Below are 17,152 nucleotides of genomic sequence, written 5' to 3'. Positions count from 1 at the left end.
TGCTAAAAATAAATACGATTTCTTTGTTAGAATATGAAAAGCAAATATTTTAAGCTTGGTAAAGCTGTTTTAAACAATGAATAGTAATTTAAAATGATATTTTACTTTCTAAAATTTCGCTACGGTTATCTCTAGCGCAAATTAAATTTTAACAATGTTGCAGTTATATGAGTGACGTCACTGGAAAAAACTTTGAATATATATTTTTAATTTCCCCCCAAATAGACCTAACCCAACTTATGCAATCATTTTATTTAAAACTAGTTCACACTGAGAAGTATAACTTCAAAAACGCGCGCAGCGCTCTATAGCTGAATGAAATAGTTAAGTTGCTTTTCCACGCGTGCATCCAAACTATACATTTATAAACGCTGATGTGAGCCCACAAACGACCGGCCGCGTGGCCCAACGGATAAGGCGTCCGGCTACGAACCGAAAGATTGTGGGTTCGAGTCCCATCGTGGTCATACTTTTGTTATGTTTTTGTAAGAAACTAACGTTACCTAAAAAGTTCATATATAAAGAGTTCAAACATTTTAGTTTTATTGTTTATTTATTACATGCATTATACGGATAAAAAAAGTTTTTATTGTAATAATGTAATATTATTACTTTTTTAAAAAATAACGACAAGAATAGATACAAGCGAAGATTTTTCCCAATAACTTTAAAGCTTAAAAGTTATAAAGAAGAAATATTTTAAATTCACTTAAAAGTTTTGAACACTGTTTCTTTTGAGAGTATAATGCAAAGGTTAGAGTTAAAGTAAGTTCAAAGTTTTTGAGGGTTTTACTAAAGTTACTTATAACATTGATCTTTGCATGGCTGGTATTATTAAAATATTCTTTTTTTTTAATTAATTTGTCGTTTGGAAAACAGTTTTGAATTTTAAAGAGCTAAAAATAAAAAAAATACTTTTACTTTTAGAAATAGCTCAAATAGGTGTTACTAGATTGTTTGTTGTCTGAATAATGTTTTTAAGTATACAAGTTTGCAGATTTACTCGACCTCTGACCTTAAAGGTTATGTTCGACATTTTGTTTCCATTTTGAACACATGTTTGGTTTTGAGAACGATTATTTGTCAAAAAATGCAAACTCAAATAAGAAAAAAAAAGGAGCTATGCTAGTTTTTGAAATGTTGAAAGTAATAACTATAAAATTGGTCATTGATCAAAAAAGCCTGTGTAAAACGGTAAAGTTCTTGTTTAAAATTGTGTTGAATAGAATAATAACAACAAGTCTGAAAATTTATTAGATTTTCTTAGCTAGCTGTTGTTATGTATTTTTAAAACACAATACTTTCTATAATTTATACAATATATTCTGTTAATACCTTTATTCAAGTATATAGTGTTTGATTTATCAACTAAAAACTTTGATATTTCATGTGCCTATAATTATTAAAAGTTTGTTATAGAATATCATTCTTATTAGTTCATTTAATTTTTAATTGAGCTTACAAGTGTACATACTTTGTTGCATAAAATGCTTTAGGAATATATATATGCAGTTTAAAATACTTTATTAAGTGTTAAGACAACTTACAAACTATCGATTTAAAATTTATCAAAAGGATAAATTAAAACAGTTTATATTTATTTGTTAAAAGTTTTTCAATTTGTAAGCAAAAAATAAAGGTTAAGCTGTTTTATAATAAGGAGTTCCATTAAATGCATTTGATGGACTAAATATTAATAAAAATCAAAAATTATAAAAATATTTTAAGTGTAAAAGGATTAGAAATAGTAATTTATAACTAAGCTAAAGACTAATTTACAACCTTGTAAAAGTAAAAAATAAAGTTTGTTTAGATTAAAAAAAATTAGCCAATTAAGTAAAAAAAAAACAATACCAGTTTCTAATACTACTATTTTTATTTGCAATATTATTTTGATTTAAACGGATTTAAACTAAAAATTGTAAGATGAATGATGTATTGAGTTATAAGTTGTTCAACGAAATAAGAGTTTTTCAATATTCAATAATGAAAATCCAATTAGAGATTTTTGTCAATAACTACTAATTTTAAGAAGTACATAGCTAAATGAAAATTTATAAAAATATGATACTTTTGGATTTTTTTGTACTAGATTTTAAAAGTTTAATAGTTTAAAAGTTCGCATACAAAATGCATTTCATATTTCATTTAAATTAACACGTAAAGTTTTTCACAGAAACGATTATTTTTAAATACTTAAAAATTTTTTGGAGAAATAAATTTAGAAGAATGGCTATATCCTAACTTTAAAACTAGAAAAAAAAGTTTATTTTAATATTATTTCAACCAAAAATGTAAAAATCGTGCAAACAAATTTTCTTTGAAGATGAAAACAGATTAACATATTTTGTGTACGAGTTCATTAAATATTAATAATTTAGAACTTTTCACACGAAACAGTTTTTACAGATTTATTTATTTTTACTCTTTAGGGACGTTTTAAAAGTAACAAAACATTGTTCGTTCACTTTATGAAAGTAACTGTTTAAAACTACTAAAAAGTCTGTTTATATATCGAAAGGTTGTTTTTCAAGAGCATTTAGAAAAAAAAAAGAGTATTAAGCTTTAAAACAAAAACAAAGCGTATTATTACAACTACAATTTTACTATTAAATGATGTTATCTGTTTGAAACTACAAGAAGTTTCTTAAAAAATTAAAAAATTGTTTAGTTATTTATATTTTTGAAAATTTACATATAAATGTAGTTTGAAAGTATTATTTTGATATATAAATTAAATAAAGTTCATTTTCAGTTTTGTACAGCTTGATATAGGTAGTCTTTTATGATGTTTAAAAAACTTAAAGCTTAGTAAAATTAGCTTTTTTATTTTTTAGCATAAAAGTGAAAAAACGTAATCAGTAAAAAACTTTAAAACAAAATAATTTGATTATTTAGTGTTCAAGCATAACTGTTTATTTAGATTTTGTGAGTTTGTCAATTTGGTTTGATCATTTATCAACAACAATGTAATACAGCTAATGTTCAAAATCTAAAACAATTTTTTAAAGTAAATAAACTACTTAAGATTATTTTTGAGTTCTTAGATTTTTTTCTAGATAAAATGTCATCTATTATACACGATTTCAATTTGAAAATAATGTTTCTTTGAGTATATAATAAATGAATGAAATCGACTGTGCAGTAGTTTGTGTAGAGAAGAGATATAACTTTTCATAAACGTTTATTTGAATTTTTCGTAATTTAGTTTAACTATTAAAAATTTCTTACTGTAATTATTTTGTATAACTATGTTTTGATTTTTATTAACAGCAAAGTCTTTTAGAAGCTTTTCTTCAATGTTTAAGTTGTTAAAACTTAATTAAAAAAGAAAATGAAACATGTTTGCTTAGACAAATTTAAGTTATATAGATTTTTTACTACACTAAAACTTAGATTTAAAATAAAAGCTTAATGCATGATTATAGGCATTGATTAATTTCTTTTTTGTTGTTATAAATGAGCTTAAATAAATCATTTGTTTAAATTTTTCATTCGAGACACTTTTTTTGACTTTTAAATTTTGGCATAAAAGAGCAGTTTAAACGAATATAGTTTGTTTTTAAACTGATAATTTCTGATAAAGTTCCAACTTTTTATTTTGAATTTATCAAACACTTAAGTCACTATAAAAGTTAAAGTTATAAACACATTGTTTTTGTTGATAAGAGCTATACTGCGGTAGAACTTAATTGTAGTTAAGGTTTAAGTAAAATTTACTTTAAAACATTTAAATATTTTAGTTAAAAGTAAACAACGCTTAAACAAGTTTATACACTCAGTCTATAAAAAATGAATATATTTAACCACTTCAAACAAGTTGTTTTCTCATAATGACAATATGTATGATTACAGAAGTTAATTTTTAGCTTACTTCAACAAATCAAATTAGCATAACTATAAATTTTGTAACGCAAGGCTTTAAAAATTAGATATTTATATAAAAGTATAAAGTAAACTACTCTTTAATTTTCTCAAAATTTTTGATTAGAGATAAAAAACTGGGAATATATTCAAAATATTTTAAGCAGTGTGTTTTTCATTACACTATTTTGGTTTGTGTATCTTTTTTTCATTGAAGTTGGGATGAAAAACAAACAAACTTAAAGTGTTTTCAAACAAAGAACAAATACTACTTTAAACTTGTAGTAACTAGAAGTGCTACTTTTAAATATACTTAAGTGTTCTTTAACAATAAAGTTTTTTTTGCCTAATTAGTGTTTCTTAGAATATTTTAAACAAGGTTTTCTACTATTATGTTGATAGCAAAAGCTTTGTTTTAATATATACTTAAGATATATTAATGCAGTACTATACTATAAGACTTTTGTATTGCTGAGATAAGTTAAAATAATAACAATACAAATTGAACCAGTAGTTGTATGCCTGCAAACAGTCGAAACTTCATAAGCATACTTTTTATCTTAAATACTTTTTTTACAACTGGATTAATAAAGGTATTTTAAACTATTTTAGCTTTTGTAAAGGTTACAGACTCAAAAATTACTTAAAGAATATCCTTAAAACAAAGTTTTTTTTTTATATTTTTGTTCAAATAGTGAAGTATGTACTCATTGTGTTACTTTTAATGATGATTTGAATAACTGTAAATTTTTTTTAGCGTTTTTATTAATATAATATATAGATAAAAGTTGCTTGATTTTTTTAGCAGGCTACTATTTATTGATTACTTTGCACTACATTTAGTACTTTTAAGCTGTATTAAAAAAGTTTTATTAAACTTTATTGATTTTTAAACCGTATATATATGCACTATAATTTAATACAACATTGTTATGAAATATGTAGTCTAGCTGTTAGTAAATACTTATTTTTTGCTCCTTAAAAAAATACTATACTATCTTTATTGTTGGTATATAAATTTTTTTTCCATATATGAACATACCAATTTTAGCTTAAGATATTGAGAAAACGTAGTTATATATTTAAAGCAAAGTAAACTAGAGATTGTAATAACAATAATAAATAAAAACACTTATTAAGTCTTATGAGCACCTCTCGACAAATATAAAATACGCGGTAAGAACATAACAAAAAGTACTTAAAATTCATATCATTTTCATGCGTTTTTAAAGCAGTCACTCAAGTATTTTCTAGTTTGAATTACATTAATTAACTAGTTATTGAATTTTTAAAATTAGTTTTTCAGAACTGTAACTTAAAACTTGAAGTTATTTTTTTACTGAATATTTGCAAACTTTTTGTTCATCAAAAAATATGTCTCCAAAAAGTAAGGTTAGAAAACATTTGTTTTCGTTATACATATGTTTTAGAATAAAGCTTTAAACTTAACTTTTAAATAAGTAAAAAAAAACTATAACATAATATGTATCAAAAGTACCTTTAAAAGGTTAAAATGTTTGTTTTAAACATTGAAAATTAAAAAAGTAAAACGCTTATGGTAAATATTATTTGATTACAAATATATAAAAACTATTTGTTTTAAAAGTTTTTATATTTATTCACTGTATGTAGTTAATAGTAAAAAAACTCCATCTTTTTAGGACTGCTGTCAAAAAGATGATTTTATTTTATCAGTTATAGAAAATGATCAAAATTGCTCAGAAGTAAAACAAAATATTACAAAAGACATAGAAAAGTTTGCTTATAATAGCGACTTATTATTATCTTTATTTGTTTCTTTATGTATTGTTTTTAATATATTAGTTTGGAATATTCTGTCATATAGTTACGCAGTTTTTATTTGCTGGTTTATATATTTGTATGTTTTGATTGTTCTGTATAGTTTTTATTTTTAAAAGAAATTAAAATTTGTCAAAAACTTCTCAAGTTTTGTCGTATTTACCAGAATACTTTTACAAATCAAGTGATAATATAATACTATAAAATTTTACAGTTTAATACTTAATACTTAGTTTATATATATTTTGTTATTGAGTGTGATTCCTAAAAAAAAAAAAACTACGATAGTTGTAAACTTAAGATGCTTTAAAAGTTTTTATAACTAAATCAGTATTAAAACTTTATAAATATTTTAAAACTAGTTTATTTTAAAGTGTACGTAGACATGAACTATGTATATTAATAGAATATTATTTTTAAATAAAATTTTTGATTGTTCTTAACAACTTTTAATAACTTCTGTCATAATTTATGCATAAAAACTATACTGTAACGAAAAATATTGTTTTAGATATATTAAATTAAACTAGTTTTTAAATGTTCTTAGTAAACAGAATAAAAAACAATTTTTTTTTGCTTAGTTTAATAAAAAAACCACTGCTCGTTTAAAAATTTATAATATAAGAAAATTAATCGAGTAAAATCTTTTTGCAAAATAAGTTGGTTTAATAATTGCAAAATAATCAAGTCTGAGAAAAGTTTAACAATTTAAATCTATAGAGTTGTGTTTTAAAAATGTTTTGTTAATCTCAGCTATATTGTTCATAGTTCAACTAAGTTACTGCTGGTTTTAATAATATTAATTGATATTTTAATCAGTTATTGATTTATTAATTTTTTTAACTATTTAAAAGTTATATTTTATTTAAATAAAACTTTATTTTTGACTAAAGCAAAATCAAACGTTTTTTTCATTATCTAGACAAAAGTATATATAAAAAAAAATTTCTTTGCTTATATCTAATTTTAATAGTTTTTTAATTCTTAAAAATAAGTCTGTAAATAAAAACCATGAACAAAATTATACACGCTGTTTTTTGTCTGTAATAGCATTAGAAAAAATTATCTAACTTAATTGTTTGTATAATATTAAACATTTTTTCACAACATAAAAATTAAATTTATTGATTGATACAATCATATATTATATAATTTTTGACTTAAAGTTTAATTCAATATTTTTTTGAAAATTTCTTTTGGAACTAGTTTTGAGTTTACAAAATACAAATATCTTACGTTTTTAAAAGTGTTTTAAACTGTTTATTCTGTTATAAAACCATTTTATTTAAAAGTAAGCAAACGTATGAATATATTTTTTTATTTGTTATAAAAAAGAATTATTTATCTTACTAAGTTCATTAAAAAAACTTCTAAAACGCTAGATAAATACGGCTTAAGAGGTTATCATTAGATAACACTTTGTATACTCTTTAAAAGTGTATAATTTATTTACTTTAGGAAGCAGACTAAAGCATTTACTTAGTTTTAAAAATAAAGTTAAAATCAGTGAAATATTATTAAAATATATAGAGTTTTTTGTTTTAAGTTGTTTCTTTGTTCTAACTGCTTAGAATTAAAACTAATTTTGTAACATTTCAATTATAAAAATTTACCAACGTAAGTGCAACTTTTCCTTTGTTATAGTTACTTAAATGTAAATATCAGATCGCGAAATATTTATTATTGAAAAGTTTAGATGACTTATCATCTTATAAATTTTTTTGAGTAATAATATGAAAAGTTTATAGTAGTCGTGAGAAATTATAAGGACTTTATTAACTATGTTGTTAAAGTAAAACTTAAATGAAAAAGTATGTGCATCGATTCGTCCTTATAAGAAAAGTAATTATTGTAGATGATATATCGAATATACATCCTTAATGAATCAGTAAAATTATTAGAATAAAGATTTTTTATTATGAACTATTTACATATAATGTTATAATAATTATTGCACTAATGTGGGTGTAGTAATATATGTAAAAATTTTTTACTACTGTATTTTTGATTAACAACTGTTTAAGTTCTTTTTGCAACTTTTGAAATTTTGTTGCGAAGATTAACACTTTAGATATAAATAAAAGCAGACAATACAAATTTAAGACGTAGGCTACGCAAGTGCAACATTTAAAAGAAGGTACCGTGATCGTAAGGCAAGTTTAAAAGGTATAGCACAGGGCTATTGAACTATAAACGAAAATTAAACGATAAAAACAAGTGTTTTAGTTTGAAAAACTGAAATACTTTGCAGTATTTAAAAAGATCCAAAAAACAAAACGTATAAGTTATGTAGATAACAAAAATACAAAATCGATAAATTTAATACATAGTTAACACTAAACAAAAAAAAAAAGGCTACAACCCTGTCTCTATAACTAAATATGAATTAAAAAAGCCATAAGAAAATCAAAAGCAAACTTAACTATTAATAAGAACAAACAATACCAAACAGAAAACAACTTTCTTGTGCAAGAACAATATTTATATGGACAAACAGAAGTTAATTTATTTGAGCAATATGTACACTTGTAGTTTCAAAGAAAAATTTCAATAAGCCTTGAACTCGTATAAGCGTACATATATATATATATTACTTATATATGTATACTTTAGGTAATGTTAGTTTGTAACAAAAACAAATCAAAGGTATGACCACGATGGGACTCGAACCCACAATCTTCCGGTTCGTAGCCGGACGCCTTATCCATTGGGCCACGCGGCCGGTCATATGTAAGCTCACATCAGCGTTTATAAATATTAAGTTTTGATGCACGCGTGAAAATGCAATTAACTATTTCATTCAGCTATAGAGCGCTGCGCGCGTGTTTGAAGTTAAACTTCTCAGTGTGAACTAGTTTTAAATAAATGCTTAAGATGACAGGGCGTTAGGTCTATTTCAAAAGAAATTAAAAATATATATTCAAAGTTTTTTTCAAGTGACGTCACTCATATAACTGCAACATTGTAAAAATTTAATTTGCGCTAGAGATAACCGTTTTAAAACTCATCAAAGTACCATAATACCTTTTAAATACCTTCAGTTTAACTTTTACTTAAAAAAAATATTTTTGTCAAGAGTTATATCGCCATTTAGTTTTCAAGTTCAGTTACTATAATTTTATCTATTCTTCTAGGCTTTTGCATTGCTTAATTAACTTTTCGGTTGATTTTATTTTACTCCACCTTAGGTAGTAAGCATAACTTTTACTTTTAGTTTAATAATCGAAACTTTGACTTTATGATTATTAAATTATTTTTCTAGTTCAATTATTAAGAATATATATTTATATACGTAATACTAACAATCTGCAATGAAACCAATATTTTTTGAACACAAAGTTAGGGCGAAAATAGCTGTGGTTTTATAATTAATACTTAAATTTATAATCATCAAATTATTTATTGTTTGATGAAAAAAAGAAGTAGTACAATAAATATACATATTAGAATAAAATAAAGGTAATTAATTTTTTATTGTTATTTAAAAACTCTCACAGTTAAATTTTAAACTTTTAATTTGTTATAAATTATTTTTCTGCTAAAAGACATATACAATTACGATCGTAATCAAGAAGCTCTGGTTACAACTAAAAGTAATGAAAGTTTTAAAAATACATTATCCAGGTAGAATAACCTACTTAAGTCTGAAGTATTATGCTAACTTTCAAATAATGTGTAATGTAAATTCATAATAGTTTACTTTGATATCTAATATGTTGTACTTATGACATATGTTTAACTTGTAATGAAAAACTAGTTAAAATATTGATTGAATATTTTCAAGACTATAAAATTTGTTTGATAAAACAAAAAAATTAAGACAATAAAATATTATTATAAAATATTGTTCATTGTTTAAAACAGCTTTGCCAAACTTAGAATATTTAATTTTTATACTCTAACAAAGAAATCGTATTTATTTTTAGCATTCCAGTTCATTTAGTTCATATTTATAGTTAATGACATATAAAATTACCTGTTAGCTCATGAAAATTTAGCCTAAAAACACTAAAACATTTATCAAAGTATACAACTAACACATTTTTAGTAATCAACTTACTTGTGTTTTTTTAAAGCAAAGAGCTTTTTTTACGACAAAAATAAGAATGTTTACAAATTGATAAAAATACTTTTGAAAAATTAAAAAATACAGTTAAAAAGTATTTCGATAAACATACTTAACAGTTTAAGCTTGAAAAAAAAACTACATATAAAACTAGTTTATTTAATAATAATAATAAAACTAGGTAGTTCATTTGAGTGTTATATACAGTTTTGTGTCTCGTTTTAAAACCTTATAAATTAAATTCACTTCTAATTACTTAATTTTAATTGAAATATCTAGTACTAACACTCAAAAATATATTTAACACTATAGTTTTTCAAAACTACTTGGTTTGCATGAAGTTTTTTATTATGTTTTTAAATTGCGTCTATGAAAAAATAAATAAAGTTGTAAGTTTTTATTTAAAATACCTTAGCAGGTTAAAATTTAATTTATCATACACAGTTGCCATTAATGAGTGTTGTTAATATTTATATACGTCATAAACTACTTTTTATAGACAAAAAAACACAATTTCAATTAAAAAAACATTTCAATTTTTACATCTTTGATTTTTATAACATATCAGAGTTAAAATTAAGTTTGAATTAAACATAAAACTTTTTTTCTCTTAAATCAATTGTTCGTTTTTTACGTAAAGTTATTTAAAATTTGTTCTGTAACTGGTAATTTTTTTTCTGTCTTCATATTTTTTAAAATTTACATTAACGCTTAAGGAAACATTTAAAGTATGTTAAATGATATTTGAAAGTGATTTTGAAACAAAACTCAACTTTCACTTTATATACATTTAATCAGTAAGTATAGATCAATATTATAAAAAATAGTTTTTATAATTTGCTCATTTATAATGATTAAAATATTGTTTTGTTTTAATTAGTTAAATGCAATAGTTGTATAGGAGGCTTTTAACAACCAATAAAAATTTTGATAAATACAAATTTATTAAGTATTAGTTATAAAACCACAACTATTTTCACCTAACTTTGTGTTCAAAAAATATTGATTTCATCGCAGAGTGTTAGGATTACGTATTACAATATATATTCTAAATAATTGAATTACAAAGAATTTGTAATAATCATAAAGTCAAAGTTTTGATTATTGCATTAAAAGTAGAAATTATGCCTACAACCTAAGGTGTAGTAAAACAAAATCAACCAAAAAAATTAATTTAGCAAAGCAAAAACCTAGATGAATAGATAAAATTGTAGTAACTGAACTTGAAAACTAGATGGCGATATAACTCTTAACAAAAACCTTTTTAAGTAAAAGTTTAACTGAAGATATTCAAAAGGTACTATGATACTTTGATGAGTTTTAAAATGGTTATATCTAGCGCAAATTAAATTTTCACAATATTGCATTTATATGGGTGACGTCACTTGAAAAAAACTTTGAACATATATTTTTAATATACCCTCAAATAGAACTAACCTCCTATACATTTTAAGCAATCATTTATTTAATACTAGTTCACACTGAGAAGTTTAACTTCAAAAACGCGCGCAGCGCTCTATAGCTGAATGAAATAGTTAAGTTGCTTTTTCACGCGTGCATCCAAACTATACATTTATAAACGCTGATATAAGTTACCAGTAGACCGGCCGCGTGGCCCAATGGATAAGGCGTCCGGCTACGAACCGGAAGATTGTGGGTTCGAATCCCATCGTGGTCATTGTTTTTATGACAAATTAACATTATCTAAAGTGTACATATATACAGAGTTCAAAAAATTACGTTTATTGTCTATTAATTACATGCATTATACGGATAAAAAAAGTTTTTATTGCAATAGTTTAATCTTATTACTTTTTTTAAAAATAACGAAAAGAAAAGATACAAGCGAAGATTTTTCCCAATAACTAAAAAACTTAAAAGTTATAAGGAAAAAATATTTTAAATTCACTTAAATGTTTGAACAGTGTTTCTTTTGAGAGTACAATGCAAAGGTTAGAGTTAAAGTAAGTTTGAAGTTTTTTAGAGTTTTACAAAAGTGACTTATAATATTGACCTTTGCATGGGTGGTAAACTAAAAAATCCGTTTTTTATTTTTTTGTTGTTTGAGAAACAGTTTTGAATTTTAAAAAGCTTAAAATTAACAAAAAAGCTTTACTTTTAAAAATAGCTTAAATAGGTGTAACTAGATTGTTTGTTGTTTGAATAATGTTTTTAAATATACAAGTTTGCAGATTTACTCGACCTCTGACCTTAAAGGTTATGTTCGACATGTTGTTTCCATTTTGAACACATGTTTGGTTTTGAGAACGATTATTTGTCAAAAAATGCAAACTCAAATACTAATAAGAAAAAAAAGGAGCTATACTAGTTTTTTAAATGTTTTTAAATGTCATTGATCAAAAAAGCCTGTGTAAAACGGTAAAGTTCTTGTTTAAAATTCTGTTGAATAGAATAATAACAACAAGTCTGAAAATTTATTAGATTTTGTTAGCTAGCTGTTGTAATGCACACTTAAAACATAATATTTTCCATAGTTTATACATTATATTCTGTTAAAACCTTTATTTAAGTATATAGTGTTTGATTTATCAACTAAAAACTTTGATATTTCATATAGTTATTAAAAGTTTGTTATAGAATATCGTTCTTATTAGTTCATTTAATTTTTAATTTAGCTTTCTAGCTTACTTTATTGCATAAAATGCTATAGGAACATATATATGCAGTTTAAAATATTTTATTAAGTCTTTTGACAACTTACAAATTGTCGATTTAAAATTTATCAAAAGGATATATTAAAATTGTTCATATTTATTTGTTTAATTTATGTTTAAAGATTTTTCTAAAAGTAAAAAATAAAGTATGTTTAGATTTTAAAATTATTAACCGATTAAGTAAGAAAAATAACACTAATAAGTTCTAATACTACTATTTTTATTTGCAATATCATTTTGATTTAAACGGATTTATACTAAAACTTATAAGATAATTGATATATTAAGTTATAAGTTATTTAACGAAATGAGAGTTTTTTAAATATTTAATAATGAAAATCCAATAAGAAACTTTTACCAATAGCTACTAATTTTAAGAAGTACATAGTTAAAAAAAAATTACAAAAATATGATACTTTTGGATTTTTTTGTACTAGATTATAAAATTTTAATAGTTTAAAAGTTTGCACACAAAATGCATTTCATATTTCATATAAATTAGCACGTAATGTCGTTCACAGAAACGTTAAATTTTAAATATTTTAAAATTTTAGGAGAAATAAATTTAAAAGAATGGCTATATCCTAACTTTTAAACTAGAAAAAATACGTTTATTTTAATATTATTTTAACCAAAAATTTCAAAATTGAAAAACCAATTTTCTTTGAAGATGAAAACAGATTAACAGTTTTTGTGTACGAGTTCATTAAATATTAATAATTTAGAACTTTTCACACGAAACAGTTTTTACAGATTTTATTTATTTAAGTCTTTAGGGACGTTTTAAAAGTAACAAAACATTGTTCGTGCCCTTTTTGAAAGTAAATGTTTTAAACTACTAAAAAGTCTGTTCGAAAGGTTGTTTTTCAAGAGCAATTAAAAAATAAAGGAGAGTATGAAGCTTTAAAAAGAATATGAGATTGTTGTATTTCACTGACGATTAAAGTTTTAGAATTATTACAACTATAATTTTACTATATAAAATTTTTATTTATAAATGATGTTACTGTTTGAAACTACAAGCAGTTTCCTATAAAATAAAAATAGTTTAGTTTTTAATATTTTTGAAAATTTACATACAAATGTAATTTAAAAGTATTATTTTGATAAATAAACTAAATGAAGTTCATTTTCAGTTTTGTACAGCTTAATATAGGTAGTCTTTTATGATGTTTTTAAAACTTAAATGGTATTTTTCAGATTAATTTTTTTATTTTTTAGCATAAAAGTGAAAAAAACCTTATCAGTAAAAAACTTTAAAAAAAAAAATAATTAGACTATTTACTGTCCAAGAATAACTGTTTATTTAGATTTTGTAAATTTGTTAATTTGGTTTGATTATTTATCAACAAGTAATACTGTTTTTGTTCAAAATTTAAGACAATAGACTACTTAAGATTAGTTTTTAGTTCTCAGATTTTTTTTCTCGATAAAATGTAATCTATTATACATGATTTCAATTTTAAAATAATGTTTTTTTGAGTATATAATAAATGAACGAAATCAACTAAGCATTAGTTTGTGTAGAGAAGAGGTATAAATTTGTTAGAAACGTTTATTTGAATTTTTTATAATTTAATTTAACTATTCAATATTTCTTAATGTAATTATTTTGTATAACTTTTTTTTTGCTTTTACTTACAGTACAGTATTTTAGAAGCTTTTCTTCAATGTGTAATTTGTTGAAACTAAAATAAAAAAGAAAATGAAACATGTTTATTCAGACAAATTTAAGTTATATAAACTTTTTACTACACTAGAGCTTAGATTTAAAATAAAAGCTTGATGTATGATTATAGGCATTGATTAATTTCTTTGTCGATGTTTATAAATGAGCTTAAATAAATCATTTATTTAAATTTTCATTCAAAACTTTATTTGACTTTTAAATTTTGGCATAAAAGAGCAATTTAAACGAAAATAGTTTGTTTTTAAAATGATAATTTCTGATACAGTTCCAACTTTTTTTTTAGAATTTATGAAACACTTTAGTCACTATAAAAGTTAAAGTTATAAACACATTATTTTTGTTGATAAGAGCTATACTGCGGTAGAACTTAATTGTAGTTGAGCTTTAAGTAATTGTTACTTAAAAACTTAGGTATACATTTAAATATTTTAGTTAGAAGTAAAAAACGCTTAAACAAGTTTATATACTCAATTTATAAAAAAAAAAGAATATATTTAACTATTTCAAACAAGTTGTTTTCTCAAAATGACAATATGTATGATTACAGAAGTTAATTTTTAGTTTACTTAAACAAATCAAATTAGCATAGCTATTCCTTTTGTAACGCATGGCTTTAAAAATCTTATATTTAAAAATGGAAACTACTGTTTTTTTTTTAAGAATTTTAATTTAGACATACAAAAATTGAAATAAATTCGAAATATTTTAAGAAGTTTGAATTTAATTTCGTCATTTTGGTTTGTGTAGCTTATATCCATTGTTTTTGACGTCGGGATGAAAAACAAATAAACTCAAAGTGTTTTCAGACAAAGAACATATACTGCCTCAAACTTGTAGTAACTACAAGTACTACTTTTAGAAATGTTTAAGTTTTGTTTAACAATGAAGAAAATTAGATTTTTTGCTATTTAGTTCATACAAGAAAAATGTATTTAACCAGTTCCAACAAATTGTTTTTTTTTTTCAAGTAACAACATATATGATGACATAACTACTTTACTCATTACTTTATAAATCAAAACTGCATAGTTATACAATTTTGTCCCGCATGGCTTTAGAGAATTAATATTTTATTCAAAAATACTAAATATTCTTAAATTTTCTCAAAATTTTAATTCAGAGATACAAAACTTGGAATACATTCAAGATATTTTAAGTTTTTGACTTTGATATTTTGTGCAGATTTTTTCTATTGTGTTTCACGTTGGGATGAAAAACAAACAAACTTGAAGTATTTTAAAACAAAGAACAAATAATGTTTTATACTTGTAGTAACTACAAGTACTACTTTTAGAAATGTTTGAGTGTTGTTTAACAATGAAGAAAATCAGTGTCTTTGTTGTATATTTATCGATATTTTAAACAAGGTTTTCAGTATTATTTGATAGAAAGAGCTTTGTTTTGTTAAGAAAATAATTAATTGCAGCACTATACTACAAGACTTTTGTATTGCTGAAATAGTATAGAATAGTAATAATAACAATTTAACTAATATTTGTAGAATTGCAAACGGTAGAAAATGCATACGTAAAAATAAACTATTTTTTTATAAACATAAAACTGAATTAATAAAAGTATTTTAAAGTTTTTTAGTTTTTATGAAAGTCATATACTCAGAAATCACTAAACAATTATCTCTTAAATAAATATTTTTATGTTTAGTTTAAATATCAAAATATATACCTATTCTGATACTTTTAAAGAAGAGTTGAATAGTTGTAAATTTTTCTTAAGTAATTTTATTAATATATGAAAAAACAGTTTGATTTTCTTAGAAGGTGAACTACTATTTTTTAATTGCTTTGCGCTAAATTTTGTACTTGATTTATTTTAAGCAGTATAAAGAAAATTTTATTAAATTTTAAATGATTTTTAAACCATCTATATATGTAATATAATGTAATATGATGCTTTTATAAAATTTGTATTCTTGCTGTTAGTAAATAGTTCTTTGTTGCTACATTGAAATAATACTATAATATCTTTATCATTGGTATGTAAAAATTTTGTTCTTTTATGAACAAATAATTCTTGGGTTAAAAAACTAAAGAAAAATTAATAAAAAATTAATGCAAAGTAAACGTGAAACCGTTCATAATAAACACTCATAAATTTTATAAGTACCTCTCGACAAACATTTTAGATGCAGTGAGTACTTCACAATATTACTTCAGCTTCATAATATTTTCATGCGTTTTTAAAGTAGGCACTCATATAAAAGTAGTTTTTAGTTTGTATTACATTAAATGCAATTATTGGATATTCTAAACTTTTTCAGGTTTGTATCTTAAAACTTGAAAAAAGTTATTTTTTTGATTAGCAGCCAACATTGTGTTCATCAGAAGTTATGTCTCCTAAAAGTAAGGTGAGAAATTACTTACGAAAATAATATTTACATTAAATACGTGTAGTTTAGTTAAATACGTTTGGTAAGAAAGCTTTATAAAAAAATCTATCAAAAGTATCTTGTTATGTTTTATAAATTTGTTCTGAGGAAAGTAGAATTAAACAAGTAAAACGCTTTAGTAAATATTAGTTGACAATGAATATATAAAAACTATTTGTTAAAAAAGTAACATACAATTTTTTCAGTATACTTAGTCCATAGTAGATTAAAATCTGAAACCAACCATAAAAATCTCCATCTTTTTAGGACTGCTGTCAAAAAGATGATTTTATTATATCAGTTTTAGAAAATGATCAAAATCGTTCAAAAGGAAATCAAAGTTTTACAAAATACATAGAAACGTTTGAATTTAATAACGATTTAGTATTATCTTTATTTGTTTCTGTATGTATTGTTTTTAATATAATTGTTTGGAATATTCTGTCATATAGTTACGCAGTTTTTATTTGCTGGTTTATATACTTGTATGTTTTGTTTGTTTTGTATAACTTTTGTTTTTAAGGTAAAAATTCAAACTAATTGTAATTTCTAAAATTTTGTTGCTTTTAACATAATAGTTTTACTAATCAAAATTTACTAAAAAAACCCTACAGTTTAACATTAGTACTTAAACATGTTTTAGCAACATATATTTTGCCTTTGTTGTTGAG

General features: G+C 22.8%; 3 non-coding genes across 3 annotated transcripts; 2 read left to right on the top strand and 1 right to left on the bottom strand.

Moving 5' to 3' along the window:
- Positions 1–394: 394 nt before the first annotated feature.
- Positions 395–467, top strand: Trnar-acg (transfer RNA arginine (anticodon ACG)). Its single transcript has one exon. It is a non-coding gene; the product is annotated as a tRNA-Arg (tRNA).
- A 7,846-nt stretch (positions 468–8,313) lies between these two features.
- Positions 8,314–8,386, bottom strand: Trnar-acg (transfer RNA arginine (anticodon ACG)). Its single transcript has one exon. It is a non-coding gene; the product is annotated as a tRNA-Arg (tRNA).
- Positions 8,387–11,335: 2,949 nt separating this feature from the next.
- Positions 11,336–11,408, top strand: Trnar-acg (transfer RNA arginine (anticodon ACG)). The gene has a single exon. It is a non-coding gene; the product is annotated as a tRNA-Arg (tRNA).
- The last annotated feature ends 5,744 nt before the right edge of the window (positions 11,409–17,152 follow it).

The sequence above is a fragment of the Thalia democratica genome, chromosome 6 (assembly GCF_965202585.1).
Source record: "Thalia democratica chromosome 6, ktThaDemo2.hap1.1, whole genome shotgun sequence".
Taxonomy (NCBI): domain Eukaryota; kingdom Metazoa; phylum Chordata; class Thaliacea; order Salpida; family Salpidae; genus Thalia; species Thalia democratica.
This window is presented reverse-complemented; position numbering and strand designations above follow the sequence as displayed.